This window comes from Protopterus annectens, chromosome 1.part1 (assembly GCF_019279795.1).
Source record: "Protopterus annectens isolate FY-2018-M chromosome 1.part1, PAN1.0, whole genome shotgun sequence".
Taxonomy (NCBI): Eukaryota; Metazoa; Chordata; order Ceratodontiformes; family Protopteridae; genus Protopterus; species Protopterus annectens.
This window is the reverse complement of record NC_056726.1, coordinates 971,402,821-971,420,142: the sequence shown is the minus strand read 5'-3', so window position 1 is coordinate 971,420,142 and position 17,322 is coordinate 971,402,821. Positions and strand designations below refer to the sequence as shown.

Sequence of the window (17,322 nt, the reverse complement as noted above, 5' to 3'; positions counted from 1 at the left end):
CTGCTGCAGTACTCCTTACTAATAAGAGAGTGCAAAACCTCACGAAGCTACCTGGGAGGAGGAAGCAGCTGAGTCCTCCAAGAAGCCATGAAGAATGGCAGCAGCAAAACCAGCTCTAGCTCTGGAGATACCATCTAACTGGTAATGTTTGGTAAAGGTATGCAGAGAAGTCCAGGTAGCAGCTTCAAGAATAGAATTAGTATCCAAGCCTTTGAAAAAAGCACCAGACGCCACAGCTCTGATGGAATGAGCCTTTACAGAAGGAAGGCTCTCACCATGAAAAGTGTAACAAAAAGAAATAGCCTTTGAAATTCCAAGTGGAAATAGTTTGCTTGGAAACAGCCAAACCTAAAGACCTAGGATGAAAGGAAACAAATAACTGGTCATACTTTCTGATAGCTTTAGGTTTTATCCAAATAAAATCTGAGCTGTCGATGCACATCTAAGGTATGCAGCACCCTCTCACTGTCAAATTGCAGAGAGGGAACAAAGTAGGCAAATTATAGACTGATTAAGTGACAACTCATTAACCACCTTGGGCATGAAAGAAGGAAGGATTGGTATGCAAGGACACAGTGTCCTCATGAAATATCAAAAATATGGACAAGCCATAAGAGCTAAAAAGCAAAGAACAGTCTCCCAAGAACAATGTTCAATGTTGTAAGGAAGCTGAAACAACAGGGTCAAAAGGAGCCAGTGTCGATTTTTCCAGAATGAAATTAAGATCCAGGGGGGAGGAGGAACAGGCTTCCTGGGAGGTCTAATATTAAGGATGCCTTTAAGAAATTGCTTAGCGTCAAATCTAGAAGCTAACAAAGGCAGACAAGCAGAAAGAGCCGATAAGTGGGCCTTAATAGAAGAATAGGCCAAACCAGCATTGAACAACTCACAAATAAGAAAGAACCAAAGGAACATCCACAGAAAGCGGGTCCAGGTCATGAGAAAGACAAATAGAAAATCTCTTCCACTTCGATAAGTAGGATTTCCTACTGGTAGGTTTAATGGGCTTCTGCAAGACTTGCAGCACATCTTCAGAAAAAAGGTGTCTATGAGGAAACAAAACCTCATCACCCACAGTGTCAGCTGAAGCGGGGAGAAGAGGTATGAATGAGAGACCCCTTGTCTTGTGTGAGGAGATCCACCCTGTGAAAACTTGTGATGGTTGCCCCTAGCTAGATGCAGAAGTAGAGGGAACCAGTGCTGTCGCAGACAAAAGGGAGTCACCAACAAGATTTTGGGAGCATCCTGTTGAATCTGGAATAGGACTCACGGAATGAGAGGAAGAGGAGAGAATGCAAAAAGAAGCATCCCCTTCCATACCAGAGGACCTGAGACTGCCACAAAACAGAGGAAGTTGCCTGTTCAGAGGGGAGGCAAAAGTGATCTACTTGAGGAGTACCCCACTGGTGAACAATGTACAGAAACACATCCCTGTGAAGCATCCATTCATGGGATTGAGTTAAGGACCTGCTCAGACTGTCTGCCACAATGTTCTGATCTGAAGGAATGTAAACTGCCTGAAGAGTCACATATCAGATAGTCAAATCCCATACCAGAAGTGCCAGCTGGCAAAGACAGTAGGATCTCGTACACCCCCCCCCCTTTTGTTGATATACCACATGAATGTGGCATTGTCAGTGAATACCTTGAGAGGCCCTGCAGAGAAGAGAGGATGAAAGGCCCTAAAGAGCCAGCATAAGAGCCCTCATCTCTTTGAAGTTGAAGTGCTCCTTCCGCTGACTAGGCAACCACACTCCCTGAACCCTCGGGGATCCAAACGTTGCTCCCCATCCCACATCTGAAGAGTCTGTGAACAGATCCTGAGAGGCAAGCAGAGGCTGACAAGGGAGCCCTGGATTCAAAGATAACTCCTGAATCCGCCACAGAAGTTAGTCCTTGAGACACGGAAGAAGAACAGGAAAGACCAGAGGGTGTGCATGCTGAAGCCACACAGACTTTAGAAACCATTGGAATTTCCTCATGTGGAGTCTGGCCAGAGGAAGAATCGGAATGGTGGAAGCCATGAACTCCAGAGGTCTCACAAACTCCCTGGCTGAAGGCCAGGAGAAGAACAGTTTGAAAGAAAGAAATGAGAGTTAATGCCTTTGGAGGAGGCAGGGATGCCAGCACTGGCAACATTTGAAACCTGCAAACCAGAAAGACATGATCCTGAGAAGGAGTCAGGGAAAACTTGAAGTTTACTGTGAACATTTAAACCATTTCTCTTCTTCAGGGTCTGGAGAAGATTTTGCCAAAGGACCTCTGGAGAAGATACCTGAATCAGCAGGTCATCCAAACAAGGAAAGATTTGGATCCCTTGAAGCCTGCAAAAGGCAATCACAGGAGCGAGGCATTTGGTGAACACCCTTGTGGTACTAGAAAGGCCAAAGGGCAAAGCACAGAACTAAAAATGCCAAGAAGCAGAAAAACGCAAAAATCTCCTGAAAAGAGGATGAATCGGAATATGGATATAAGCATCCTTTAGGTCCAGAGACACCAGAAAGGGCGGATGGAGCAAGAAAGGAAAAAAGGGACTGAAGGGACAACATCTGAAAGAAAGGCACCTTCAGAAAGGTGTTCAGATGGGAGAGGTCTAGAATAGGCCTCCAAGTACCTTCTTTTCTGGGCACTAGAAACATTCTTGAATAAAACCCTTTCCTGCTTTGGGACACAGGCACTTTTTGAATAGCACCCTGAGACAAGAGGTCCCAAAGAACCTCTGGGGGAAAAGGGAAAAAAAGGAAGCTGTTCCTGAAGAGGCTGAGGAATGCCCATAAAAGGAGGACAGGAAATCCAGACCATGAAGTATCCTTGAAGAATGACTGATAGTGTGATCCGGAGCCAAACAGGAAGAGAAAGAGGAATGTGGCTGGGAATGGGTGGATAGACAGTACCGGATTTGTGAGGAAAGGAAGGCTTCAGAATCCTTGCAGTCTGAGTGGCCTTAGCAGGAGGAGTCCGTTTACTAACCTTTTTACGTTTAGGAGGGAGAGACTGCCTACGAACAAAGGCTGGCTTAGAAGGGTAGTTCTGTTGAAATTTAGGCACAGGAGAAGGAAAGACATGCTTAAGCTCCTGTAAAGCCTAACCCTTGTCCTCAAAATACTTAAATAAACTAGCAGCCGCTTCACCAAACAAGAGAGTATTATCTAGAGGAGCATCCAGCAACTTAGCCTCAATATAAAATCAGGCAAAGGTTGAAGCCAAAGCCATGAATCTCTCCACTGAACCAGAAGCAGCAGCCATTGAGGCATCTGCTGCATCATAACTACATTTGATAGAATAATGAACTACCTGAGAGGAAGCCCCAAGCAAGGAAAGAGCAGATTTACCATCAGTCTGGAAGATCAGAATGAACCTGACAGGCCTGAGAAAGAAGAGCTAAGACATACCTAGAGACATGGGTCTGATAATTAACCCTAAAAGTTGTGGTAGATGAAGTATAAACTTTCTTACCCAGCCTATCCGTGGCCCTACCGTCCTTATCAGAAGGCAGCAACTTGGACGAAGGAAGCAATTGAGATGGCTTATCAGAGGCTACAGACACCAGAGGGCTCAGCAGCAGGACATTTAAACAAAAAGTAACAATCCTCAGGCACCCTAAATCTGGCTCTTTAGAGGCAGTGGGAAAAACATCCAATAAAGCAGGCAAGACAGGAGGGAAGAATGCAGGTTTAGGAGATTCCATTTGCAGAAACTCATAGTACCTCTCTTATGGATATCCGAAACCTGGGCACAATCTCACTTAAAGTCCATCATCCTAGAGATAGCGTCTCCAAAGGAAATTTCCTCAGAGAGATTATCTAGAGTATGAGATTCCTCCACCTCAAAAACATAGTCTAAAGGACAAGGAAACTGAGCAGAATAAGCAAGGAAGTCATCAGAATCCACCTCGGAAGAAAGCAATTCTCTGGGCCTTTTAGGGGAAGGAACTGAAACCCCTGGAGGAGGCCGCAATGACAGTAAAGCATTAAATAACCCTTGATAAAAGGCCTGCCACTCACTTCGAGGATCCCTAGGAGCAGAAGAAACATGATTTTCGGTTTCTTCTTTGAAGGGACAGCAGTCCTGGAAATATAAGAAGGCCCCAACTCAAGACAGCATTCCACAGCTGCAGTAGGAAACTTCCTTTAAGAGAAACTGCAGATCCCCAATAGACCCCCTTGGAAACAGTCAACCATGGTTCCCTCTGAATGCCCAAAACGGACGGCTGCAAAGCCTCGGATGTGCTGCCTGCCAGATCCTCACCAGCCACCAACCCAGACGCGATAGAAGAATCTGACAAAACAACTGGGTGAGCCTCCGGGTGCATAATAACCACAGTAGAAACTCCTGGCAGAGGCTGGACAGTAGAAGAGTCTGGCCTGACATTATGCACCTTCTTCCCAGATGGCTGTCCCTCGGGGCAGGAAGTTCCATCCATATTACCCGCAGCAAGAAGCTTAAATCGCTGGTTCTCAAGGTACAAGGAAAGGGAAGGGAAGAAAGCCTACTTTGAAGAGCTTTGGGGGCAAATGCCTAACAAATTGAACAAGACGTATGTTCATGAGCAGCACCAAGACAAAAAAAGACTTATCATGGCAGTCTTTATGGAGAATCAGTTTCCCACACTGGCATTTACCCTTCCTGGATGACATTAACCCCAAAGAGAAAAAAAAAATATTGATGAATGCAACAGACCGGTGGTTAAATTCAGACTGGCGGCAAAAAGGTTCTGAGGATGGTACACCTGAATGTCACCTTTATGCCCTACCTTACACAAGGAGTGCGCAGGTGACATTCAGTGTACCTTAAAGCAATGGTAAACTTTTGTAAACTGGCCAGACGGAGGGCTTCACGGCAGGGAATCCCATTAGTAAGGAATACTGCAGCGGTGAATGTAAGGACATCACCTATCACAAACACCAAAACAATCCTCAAAAATTCTGGGCCAATATTAAAAAAAAAACTACTACAACCTGGCCAATCCTCAACTCCAACCCCATCCACTACTGACACTGCCAATAACATAGCTACACAGTTCAATACATATTTCACAACACCATTCTATCACTAACCAAGAATGACAACAGTACTCCCCCTAAGCATGCCTGCAAATTAATAAAGCTAACTTGCCTTTTCATCAACCCCATCCAAACACCATAGAAAAAATGTCACACAAACTCACCTCGCTCACCGCTGATAATTTACCAACCAAACACCTGAAACTAGCAGCAAGCACCATCTCCTATCCAGTCCCTATATTAATCAATCACTCCATCACAGAACAATACGTGCCCAAAATTTGGAAAACATCTTACACCATCCCATTACTTAAAGGTGGCACCTCTGCAGAACTAACTCTAAACCCAAGCAGAACAACCACTGCATGGTTTCACAGTTACCTATCCAATTAACAAGCCATCAAATGGCAAAATGATCACTCCTCCCTGCTGCCTGTCACAGTCGGTGTTCCACAGGGCTCTATTCTGGGCACATTACTTTTCATCTTCACCAACAAGCTCCATACCACTACCAACCTCGCCACAATTGTACAATATGCAGACGACTTCACACTCCTCTGTATTGCCCCATCCCAGCCCAAACTACAAGAGAATCATTCAACAATCCTTCTCAGCTACAGAATCCTGGCTCAATAACTCTCAACTAATTCTCAAGCCCAATAAACACCAAACTATTGCTCTTCTCATCCAGTAAAACCAATAAATCTGTCACCCTGTATATCTATTCAGCAAAAAAAAAAAAAAAAGCAATATTCCACACTAATCTACATGGAGTCACCTTTGATAATATGAAATTTGATAAACATATCCTTAACCATTAGAAAAGTTCATACAACACTAGGCTTCCTCGCCAACTCAACTAGGCTATCTATTGCCAGGACTCCGCTACTCTCTTATCCTCCTTTATGCCTCTCCTATCTTTGCAAACTTTAAGAAAAGCAGACTTGGCTAAATTCGTAACCTGTTGCAATAAGCTTGCTAAATTTGCTATCACACCACACAGATCCCACCACTGCGCTACACTCTGACAACTTAACTGGCTAGAGCTACCCAACCTACTAATCTTAACCCAACTCAACTGCCCATAACATAATACTCCACCCTGACAAGTGCCCATCACTTCTAAACCTACTATATCCCTACTCTTAACCTACTACATCCCTACTCTTAATAACAGAATCCTACGTTCCTCTGACAAAGGGTCTCCAAACCTAATCAGTTTGCCAGTCAAACCAGAAGTTCAAGACCTCTAGAAGGAAGAAATTTGCACAAGCAATGAAGGCGAACCAGCCATTCAAGTGCTAAGTTCGATGGCGCAGTGGTTTGTGTTGTCGCCCCACAGCAAGAAGTTCTCCAGTTCAATTCTCGGTTGGGATGCCCTCTTTGTAGAGTCTGCTTGTCCTCTCTGCATTCATGCGAGTTTCCTCCGGGTGCTTCTGTTTCTTCCCACATTACTAAGACATGCATCTGGAGTGTTTCCCCCCTGGGTCTCTGCTGTAAATTGGATCATTCCAAGTCGGACTTTCATGGTAAACAAATGTTAAATAAATAAATAAGTTCCTAACCCTTGTTAAAGGGAAAAATGTGCTTAACCCTCCACCCTCTCCTGCCAGTGAGGATACCAGGCCCCTAGAATTCTCAGATGCTCTCCAGCAGCTGAACTATTAGATTCGGGATACTGGTTATTCTCATGAAGATTCACCTATACGCAAGTGCAAATCTTCCAACAGCACCCAACTCCAGCTTTGGAGCTCAGACCTAGCTGGGAAGCAAAAGAAGACAGATACTCATCCTTCCACCATGTCCCTCAGGCATTTCCAGTTCACAAAATGACAAGCATTATCCATAGTCTGCATGTGGCAGTGGGTGTGTTAAAGTTCATGAATGAAGGGAAGTGGGGGGGGGGGGATGGGAACCTCCAAGGATTGCTACAGTCTCCCGCACAGTACGAAGTCTATCCATGCCAAGAATACTGAGGGGAAAAAACAAAACTCAGCGAACCTGGAACCACCCCCCCTCACATAAGGATGTGGACACCTTATTCTGCAGATAAGAGGTTATAGCAGAAGGATTGAGGAGCCTGACTCCAGAGCCAAAATCTCTAAATGGGGACAACCCTGACCACTGAAGGGGCAGACTGGAAACCCCACCCTAAGTACTGTAATGGACACTCTCCTAATCAAAATACAGGAGCAAGACTCATCTGAATGACCTACCTACAAAGATGGAACAGGAATAAGGCCAGGAGACATACTGAGAAGAACGCCACCAAGGAACAATTCTTTCACACCAGATATAGCCCACTCAAAGGAAAGATGTGGGAAAGCTCAATGTGAACACTCCTAACCCTAACTAAGCAGCCCTACAAAGCTGATCAATTCAATTTAGCTGGTCCAAGAGAAGATACCAATGAAGTACGATTCATCCCACGTCTAGAGTACTTCTAGGTCCCTCCCCACTTACTTTAAAAGGAAGAAGTCAGTCAGCAAGAAAACTGGTTCTTGACATGTTGGTGTTCCATGTAGCAATGGACCACACAGCCAGGACGGACTAATACTCCTGCTCAAAATGACCACTTTTATTAAAGGCTGCCTGGATCTTTTCTTCAAGTAGGCTTGCGCAGTGAAGCTGACGGATGCAAGCAAAACCTGTGCCTGCAGCCTTAGCAAGTATATCCACTGCAGTCAGCAAATACTTATAGGATCATAGGAGTTTACTAGGCTATCGACCCAGAGATCATTTCAAACCTAGCCATTTCATCCCAAAGTAATACCATAGATAAACTTGTCAATACCCAGAATGGCATTTAGTAATGACTGCACATGTCCAAGAGGGTTGTGGGTACTATCCTCAGTAAGACTTTATGGTGTCCCATCCACTCGTCTGGGTTCCTTTTGAACAGTGTCATAGAGGTGCTCTGTTTCACATGAATTGATAGCCTATTCCAAATACACATCAGTTGCTGGGAGACAAATCTGTCCCTCCAGCATGTCCTATTCAAGTTGAAGGCCATACTTAGGTCCCTGGAACAGGTAGCTCTAGTCCAGTTTGATTTATGGATATGCAACAAGTTCATTAGGTTTGGGTCTAATATTGCTCTGCAGAACAGGCATAAGTCTCTGTAAGAAGTCTGTATGGGAAATCAATGCTCCATACCTATGGTCACCCCCTCATTAGTCAGGTCTGACCATAAGCTAATCACCCTTAACATCCACATCCCACCCCCCACCCCCCAGTAAAGAAACCACCATAAAAAACTTTTCCAAAGCCAACTTCATGCTACTCAAGTCAGAAGTGACAAACTTCATAACACCCATGCAGACGGGAACTGAAAGTTCAACTGCTGAATCCTACACTAAGGCACTGTACGAGCACATCCACTCATGCATGAATCGTGCCATCCCAAATAGAACCAAAATGATCTCATCCAAAAAAAGGAAGCCAATCCGGTGGTCCCCTGCCATAAACAAACTTTACAACAAAAGGAAGAAACTTTTGCAGAAAAGAGGAAAATCCCAGGATGCAAAAAACTCCCTTACTAGCCTCAGTAAGAAACTGAGATGCCTCATAAAATCCTCCAAAGCTAGTTATGAAAATAAAATTGCCAAAGATTCCAAAGACAACCACAAAGCATTCTATAACTATGTCAAGAATCTAAATGGTAATGCTCAGATCTGCTCTGAGCTAAAACAGAATGGCATTAAATATACTGATCCAAAGGATATTGCCAATATCCTGGCAGATAGATTCAGTGCCAACTTCACCCCCCTCTCACCCCCTAAATGGCCCATCTCAATACCGGCAGATTGCCAAATTCCAGTAATAATGGCCACACGGGTACAAAACGCACTCTCTAAATCCAAGAATACAGCATCCATGGGACCAGATGACATCCCGGGCTGTGTATTACATGAACTACAATATGAACTGGCACCTCACCTAAGTGTCATGTTTAATCATAGCCTCACCTCAGGTTTCGTGCCCACTGAGTGGCGCAGAGCTACAGTTATCCCAATCCACAAGGGGGGATCCACCTTGGATCCCGGAAACTACCGTCCCATCAGTCTGACAAGCCTTATCTGCAAGGCCATGGAGCGTATTATCATGGAACTTATAAACAAAGACATTGGCAACCTTCAAACATTGGACCCCACCCAGTTTGGGTTTGTGAAGGGCCGATCTTGTCTCCTGAACCTGACTGACTTCTTTGAATCAGTCTCCAGAGCCATGGACAAGGGTAAGGTGGTCCACACAGCCTATCTAGACCTTGCCAAGGCCTTTGACACCATCCCCCACTCTGGAATCATAGATAAACTTACTAAGTTGGGCATTAATCATTATGTCACCCAATGGGTTGCTAAATGGCTTACTGATAGAACCAACACTGTAAAAGTAGCAGAGTCCAAATCCAGCTCCAGACAAGTGACAAGTGGAGTACCTCAGGGTTCAGTCCTGGGGCCGCTCTTGTTTGGCATCTACTTCTCTGAAGTACAGGTCAACACTAAGGGACAAAGTTTGCAGATGATTGCAAACTGGGAGCCATTATTGAATCCCCAAATGATGTGGATACTCTACAAAAGGGCCTTACAGAAACAGATGCTTGGTGCCAGAGCCATGGGCTCAAGCTCAATGCCAATAAATGTATTGTTATCCCCTTTGGGAAAAAACATGTATCCATGAATTACCATATAGGTGGCAGTACACTAAACACAGAAAGTGTAATAAGAGACTTAGGGACACAGGTGGACAGTGGTCTCACCTTCGATAACCACATAGCCACAACAGTCAGGAAGTCCTTCTATGTGGCACACCTCATCACAAAGGGCTTTTCATCCAGAAAAAAGGAGGTCATTGTCCCACTGTACTCATCCCTCATTAGACCCATTATAGAATACAACGCCCCATTTGGTATGTACCTCTCAAGACATCTGCAACAACTGGAAAGGCCTCAGAAATACCTCACTAAAAGAATCACAGGCCTAAAGCAGATGCCCTACACTGACCGCCTTAAAAAACTCCAGCTATACTCTGTCGCATATCGTCTACTCAGAGGCGATCTCTGCTTAACATACAAGGCCATGTCAAACCCAGAACTGTTGGACATGCTACACTTAAAGAAATCCCAATCCCTCAGAGCTACACGCTCCAGGGATCTAAACCTTGTCATCACAATAAACAAAACATGCTGGAGGGATAGGTTCCTGACCCAGAGACTCCCCAGACTCTGGAATAGATTGCCCATACATGTCAAGCAGAGTGCCTCTTTGGACCTCTTCAAGAGGAACCTTGACGATTGGATGGGAGAAAGGAAATTCACCCCAGGGATCACGTCAGTCGCCCTGCTAGACAGGGGTCCAGGAAAGTAAATAATGTGAGAAGAAATAGCCAGGGAATTGTTATGGCTAGGCTTGTATAGGCCCTAGGGCTAATAGCCTAGTACCAACCTATGAACCTATACAATACAGAGTATAGTGACAGGGACTTCAGTCAGTCTGTGTAAGTCGCATGCTGGAATCCTTTGATCTTCTTTGTTAGAATCCTCCGAGGTCGCTCAATTGCTGCAGGTGTTTTGTACGGTACATGCTGAACGGGGCATTATACTCAATTATGGGCCTGATTAGTGCACAGTATAGAGGGGTTATGACCTCCTTTGCTCTCGAGTCGAAACCTTTACTAATCAAGTGTGCCAAGTAGAAAGCCTTCCTTACTACCGTAGACTCATGGTAGTCAAAGATATGGTCGCAGTCAACTTGTGATCCCTATTGTTATTGATTTGACAGTGTGAGGGGACATTGTTTTTGTCAAAGGGAATGATGATGCATTTCTTTGCATTCAGTTCAAGATTGTGACTGACAGCCAGTCTGCGTCTGCGCAAGAACCTCCTGGAGTATACTGACATCATTTGGGGATTCAATAATTGCACCTAGTTTGCAGTCGTCCACACGTGGTCAGCCACAACCCCTTAGCTTTGGCCTGAACTTCTGAGAAGTATATACCAAACAATAGGGGACCCAGCACTGACCCTTGTGGCACCCCCACTAGTGACAGGTCTGCTGGTTGATGTGGAGTCACCCACATTGATAGTGTGTCTGGTTTGTGAGCCAGTTGGCAACCCATCTTACATTCAGTTTGCCAAGTTTATTGGTAACGTCAGAGTGTGGGATTGTGTCAAAAGCCTTTGCCAAGTTGAGGTATGTTGTGTGCAGATATGGCCTCGTCAATGGCCCTTCTCACATTTTCGAAGAAATCCACCAGATTTAACAGGCAGGACCTGCCCTTGAAGTTGAACTGGGTTGGATACAGGGTTTGGAGTTTGCCTATGTCTATTTATGAGATCCATAATGATACGTTCCATAGTCTTGCAGATGAGGCTGGTCAGGCTTATGGGTCTACAATTCTCCGATTCTGTTGCTAGGCCACCTTTGTGCAGGGAATTAACTGTTGCCATTCTCCATTCTGCAAGAACAAAGCCTGCAGTTAGGCTACGATTGAAAACGGTACTTAATTGTGATGCTAATTCATGTTTTAGCCTGTTTAGAAGACAACCTGGGATGCCACCTGGACCCATAGAGGCAATGTTTTTTTTGCTTTGGACAAGGCTTTAATGACCTGCTCTTCAGATATGCAAGGTGGGTGAGGGGGATTTGGGACAAGGTTTTTGATAAGTTTGAAGGGGATAAAGTAGGGAAATTTTTGCCAAACCTATCCGCTAGCAGGTTTGCCATCTCTGAGGTCAGTGTGTGTGTGAGATACCGTTAGTCACTAGTTCTGCACATGCTTGGGTCTTACCTTTCAGGCTACATACATAGCTGTAAAAGGCCTTATGGTCATCTTTGGCTGTGCTTGCCAAGTCTCTCTCAAAGATACCCTTAGAAGTTTTCACACGTCGCCTTATTTGCCTGTTGAGGCTGAAGAGGGTTCTTTTCCATTGTTGAAACCTCACCTTTGTTTTCTTGGACAACAACTTTTTGCATTTGTTGTAAACTTTGTTGATGCTGGATGTCAACCAAGGAGTCTTATTTTTACTTGGGGCTCTGACTCTGATTCTTTATGGTACAGCAGACTTTATACACTTATGCAAGTGACTGCACAGGGCTTTAGTGTAAGCTTCTGTCTAGTTACCAGCTCCAGCTGGTGGTGGGGCTTGGAATGCATTTATTTCTTCCTCTAGGAGGGTATAGTTTGTCTTGGTGAAGTTTTTTTTAGTCTGACTTCACCCTTTGTAAGTTCTGGTGTTAGTGCCAGCTCGAAGGTGAATAACTTGTTAGTGCCAGCTCGAAGGTGAATAACTTGTGGCCAGATTTAACTAATAATGGTCTGACCATTGCGGCAGTGCATCTGTTTGACATGTTAGGGAGAACCAGATTTAGAATGTTTGTTCCTCTTGTCAGGATATGAACAATTTGTTCCAAGGCATTTGAGTTAAAGTCAAGAAACTTTTGCGTCAGCGAGTTAGATCTAGAGTAAGTTTCCCAGTTGATGGAGTAATTGAAATCATCCCATAACCAGGGTGTTAGGCAATATTTGGATTAACTCCAGTCTGATCAAGTAAGCTTCATGCTAGTCATGACCCATGCAGGGAGATCTATAACTGGCTATGATTTGATTGGGGGCCTTACCCACAGTAACCTAAACTTGGGGCAATTCCATGGAGTTGTCTAGTCTAACTAGATGAGAGGTAAATTAATCTCGAATATAGATAGAAAGACCGCATCCTTTGGCCTTGAAGGCTACAATGCCTTTCTCACCTTCAGATTGCAAAATGAACGTGTAAGAACCAGAGTACTCTCTGAGGCCTTGAACCAGGTTTCTGCGACTGCAAAGACATCTACATCTTTCAGGTGACAGAAGTGCTTCCAGGGTGTGCAGTTTTTGGTTTAAGCTCCTAGCATTTAACAGCATGACCCATATTTTGTTATGATTTGCAAGTTTCACATCTGTAAGTTTTAGACCTTCCATAAAAAAGACACTATGGGGGAGGCAAGAACCTTTGCCAGCAGCAGAGACCCTAGTGGTGCCAGGTGCAAACCATCTCTGGCAAAGGAGCAAGGTTTGTCGACCAGGACTTCCCAGGCTGACAAACTGGATCACCTTTGGAGGACACCAAAAACTAAGCTAACTACTGAAATCAACCATTTATTGCTTATACTGTGGCATCAGTCTAGGACAGGTTAGAATGCTGTTCTAGGCTAGAGACATGCATGCCTGGGACACACACTCAGAGCTCAACCATGTCTCTCTTCATATAGCTCAGTGAGGTACGTCCTCAGGTTATTCACACCAACATTAACTACGAGTCATAATGGTACTTGTTGTTTTGAGACCTGAGTGCATGCATGATCTGATGAATCCTAGCACAGGACAGGCAGCTGACCATGACTTTCTCCTTGTACAACCTGGTGGGTGGGACATCTGTGCGTCTCACTATGGAGTGGGATTGTGCCAAGATGTCAGTTTCCTGTATGAAGGCAACACCTTCCTGATGCTGATTCAGTGACTGCCTCCAGAGTGGCCAAGGTTTCTTTGGCCAATAGGCCTTACAGCCTCACAAGTACAGATCTGCATGACAGCATCAACAAAGGCTTTATCGATTAAGGTGAGTGTCCAAGCCCACACTCCAGGCTCAGGTACACAAAAGAACTCAAAGAGTCTCAACCTACTTAAAAAGGAGATGCCAGACCAAAGGAAACCAAAAAAGCATGACAACTAAGCTTCACAGGTTCATAGGAGAGTACTAGATGGCATAGGTTTGTGCATATGCCTTGAGTATTTTTACAGATTGTCTCTGTCCATAAGTGACCTAAGCACTACCCTGAGTGTGACTTTGCAAGTCCCCATTCATTGATCCAACATGCGTTTGAAGAGGGCCTGCTCCAAAGATTGGGTGATCTCTGTGACACTATCTCTCGCTACAGCATGATTTGCTTGAGTCACCAACTACGTAGAGATCCCTAAATTGGGCAACATTCTTGCAGACTGTCTTGCAAATGTGTAGCAGCTCCATCAGGATTGGATTTGCGAGTGCCTTTTAGGCATGGGTCACCCCTTCATAATCAGTAGGACACAGGGTAAAGGGAAAGGGCTTTTAGCCTCTCTGCATAGGACACAACATCCTGTGTTTTCTTTGCGAGGAACCTCTGGGGTCACTCCAGCTGTAGTAAGCACCCAGTCAAGTACATGCCAAATGGAGGATGGTTATTGATCTAATGAAATCTGAGCACAGTGGGACAATAAACTTCCTTGGATGTGGATGCCATACCTTTACTTATAAGCTCTACCAAATAGAACGACATCCTCACCACTGTGGACACATGGCAGTAAAAGTTCAGGCTACTATCTGTGTACCTAGATCTCTTACCTTTGAACCTACACTTACGGGTGTGCTAGCAATGTTGTAATGTACAGAGGTCTTTGGCTTCTCCAAGGGTATGACAATGCATTTTTTCCCCATTTAGTTTTAGGCCAGGGCTCTGGCACCAAATCAGTTCTCAGATTTAGACCCCCCCCCCCCCGAAGGATATCTACATCATTGGGAGATTAGATGATTGCCTCCATCTTGCAGTAGTCAGCAAACTTTGTCAACCAGAGGCCTTCCACATTACCCTTGACATCAGAGAAGTATATTCTGAACAGCAGTGGTCCCAGTACTGAACCCTGTGGCACACCACTAGTAATTGGCCTCTTGCTGGATCTGGGTTCACCCACTTTAAACACATGTCCTGTCCAAGCCATGAGACAAAATGGCTATCCCTCTGGTGACACAGAGGTTTATTCCCAGTTTTGTTAGTTTATTTATAATGCCCAAGTGTGGGATTGCATCAAATTCCTTGGCCAGGTCATGGTAGGCAGTATGCATCATCTTAACCTCATCCTTGGTCCTAATGACTTTTTCAAAATCAAAAAAATGTCCACCAGATTTAGCAGGTATGACTTGCCCTGGACAAAGCTGAATTGGGGCGAGTCCAAAGCCGAATTGGGGTGAGTCCACTGTTTGGAGGTTTCCAATGTCATTACTTATCAGGTCCATGATTATTCTTTCCATGGCCTTGCATACAAGACTAGTCAAACTTATGGGTCTGTAATTACTCAGGTCAGTTGACAGTCCCCTTTTTGCATGAGGATTACAGTCTCTTCTGCTCTATTGGGAAAAAGCCAGTCCAGAGGCTATGGTTAAATAGAGATCTCAACTGGCCAAACAGGTTCTGATTCGAGCTGTGTAATAGGCAAGCTGGTACATCGGTGGGCCCCACTGAAGCCATGTTTTAAGCTTTAGAGAGCACAACAGCAACCTGTTCTTTACTGATAACTGGCATGGCAGTGGTGTAGGGTATTTCTTGGGAGAGAACTGGGGATAATCAGGAGGTGAAATTTGAGCCAAATTTATCAACCAGTAGATTTACTGTCTTCTGGCTGAGTTGATGCTGTCTGCAACCAATTCTTCATGTTGTTGGGTGTTGCCCTTAAGATTGCAGGCGTAATTGAAAATGCTGTATCTTTCCTTATCCTTAGCTTTTGAGTCTATATTTGCCTCAAAATCTGCTTTCAGAGTCTTGACTAGTTCCTGGATTTACTTGTTTACACTAATGGAGGGACCTTCCAACTTTCTTGGACACAATTTTTTTTCTTTCGTTTTAAAAACTAATACCAGGGGTAAACCAGGTTTGATTTCCTTTGCTTTGAACCATCTTTCAGTAACTGCACAGATATCAGCATTCTCTAGGGTGAGGAGTACTTCCAGGCATTGGAGTTTCTTGTTCAGACTCCTAGCCTATTGGTCTTTGTTGACCGTGAATGTCCAACTGGGTACAGGCCATTTTCAGAGGCCTGGGGAGAAAAGCTCCACCACAGTAAATTTATATTAACAAGTGAATTTCTGATAGTTCACAGAAAAAGTTACATTTTTCATGAAACAACATACATAACTACAAGACAGGTATATACACTAAACTACTTACATCAACAATTGTAAAGCCACATGTAAAATCTAGCAAAAGTAGATGGATTGATACTGCAAAAGGAAAAACATTATGGTAAAGAAGTTCAGTGTTCCTAGATTTCAGTAAAATAGTTTGCAAGGATTCAGGATTCAAGATGCATAATGAAGTTACAAAATTATGTAGGATGAAATTATTTAGTATTGCATAGGTTTGTAAAAAGTTCAAGAGATATAATGAAGTTAGAAAATTCTGTAGGAGGGGAGAGAAGATAGTAGCATGGTGTAGGAGAACAGCGGCAACAGCATACGACAGAGCGTATAGTACAGGACTGGTTCTACTCAGGCTGCCTGTTCCAAATTGGGGATCGCCAGGTTTGTGACTTAGGTATACAGGGGGATACATGACTGGGGTAGAGTGGTGAATGGGAGCCATTAGAAAAAGAGCAAGATGAGAAGTGTCGATTAAGAGGGGGTGTGTGTGAAAATGGATGTACAGAGTCAAGTGTAGGGAGGGAAGTTGTTAGGGGTGTAATAATTCAAGGATGGGGGTAAAAAGTTAGTGATAAGCAAGAAGTCTGTGCTTTCACTACAGGTCTCAACCTGGTGATGAATATCAGCATGACCAGGACTGGGTAAGCTATTGTTCGAGTTGGCTTTTATAGATTGGGAGTTTGTTAATCACTTTTACTTGTGCAGAGATTGTGTTCCAGAGTTTGGAGATGTAACAGGACTATAGTTCCTGGGCCTCCACTGAAAAAGGGCTTTGGCTCAGTCGGACTAACCCAGTCAACAAATGCCAAATAAATAAAATATAGCGAGTCCCTTAATAAATTATTTGCTTTAACAGTGCTTGGTAGAAAATTATCACAAGAATGGAGGTCCCTTGTGGGGCTGTACGGAAATATGTTTTTTAATGCAAGGCAATGTTCAGGAAAATACATCAGTTTGAATGCCATAACTAACAGAGTATGTAGTTTGTAAGCAATAGCCAGTTTAGCTGCTTGAAGGCTTGGCGGCAGTGAGCTCAGTATGCCATCTTGGTAGCAAACTTAACTGCTTTGTTCTAGCAGGAGACTAGTTTGGATTTTAGTGTAGACCTTGGCTTTGAAAGGCAAGACATGAGACAGAGTTGGAAGCAAATAGGACGAGGCTCCAGTTTTTTTTGCCGAGACGTTTAGGTACGATTTTGCCCTGTAAAGGGAGCAAAGCTTCTGGTGGGTCCTTTTAATTGTTTGAAAAATATGTTGATCAAATGTAAGAGCATCATCTATTACAATGCCCAGTAATTTAGTCTGTGTTACTACCTCAATTTCAGTATTATTGGCAAATGTAACAAAGAAAGCTTTCTTTGTTACATCCAATGCCTGGAAGCACTCCTCACCC

At 44.2% G+C, this 17,322-nt stretch overlaps 1 protein-coding gene across 3 annotated transcripts in view; it reads right to left on the bottom strand.

The window, feature by feature from the left end:
• HPCAL1 (hippocalcin like 1) overlaps positions 1-17,322 on the bottom strand; it is a 1,334,575-nt gene that overhangs the window by 1,136,363 nt on the left and 180,890 nt on the right. The window lies entirely within an intron of this gene.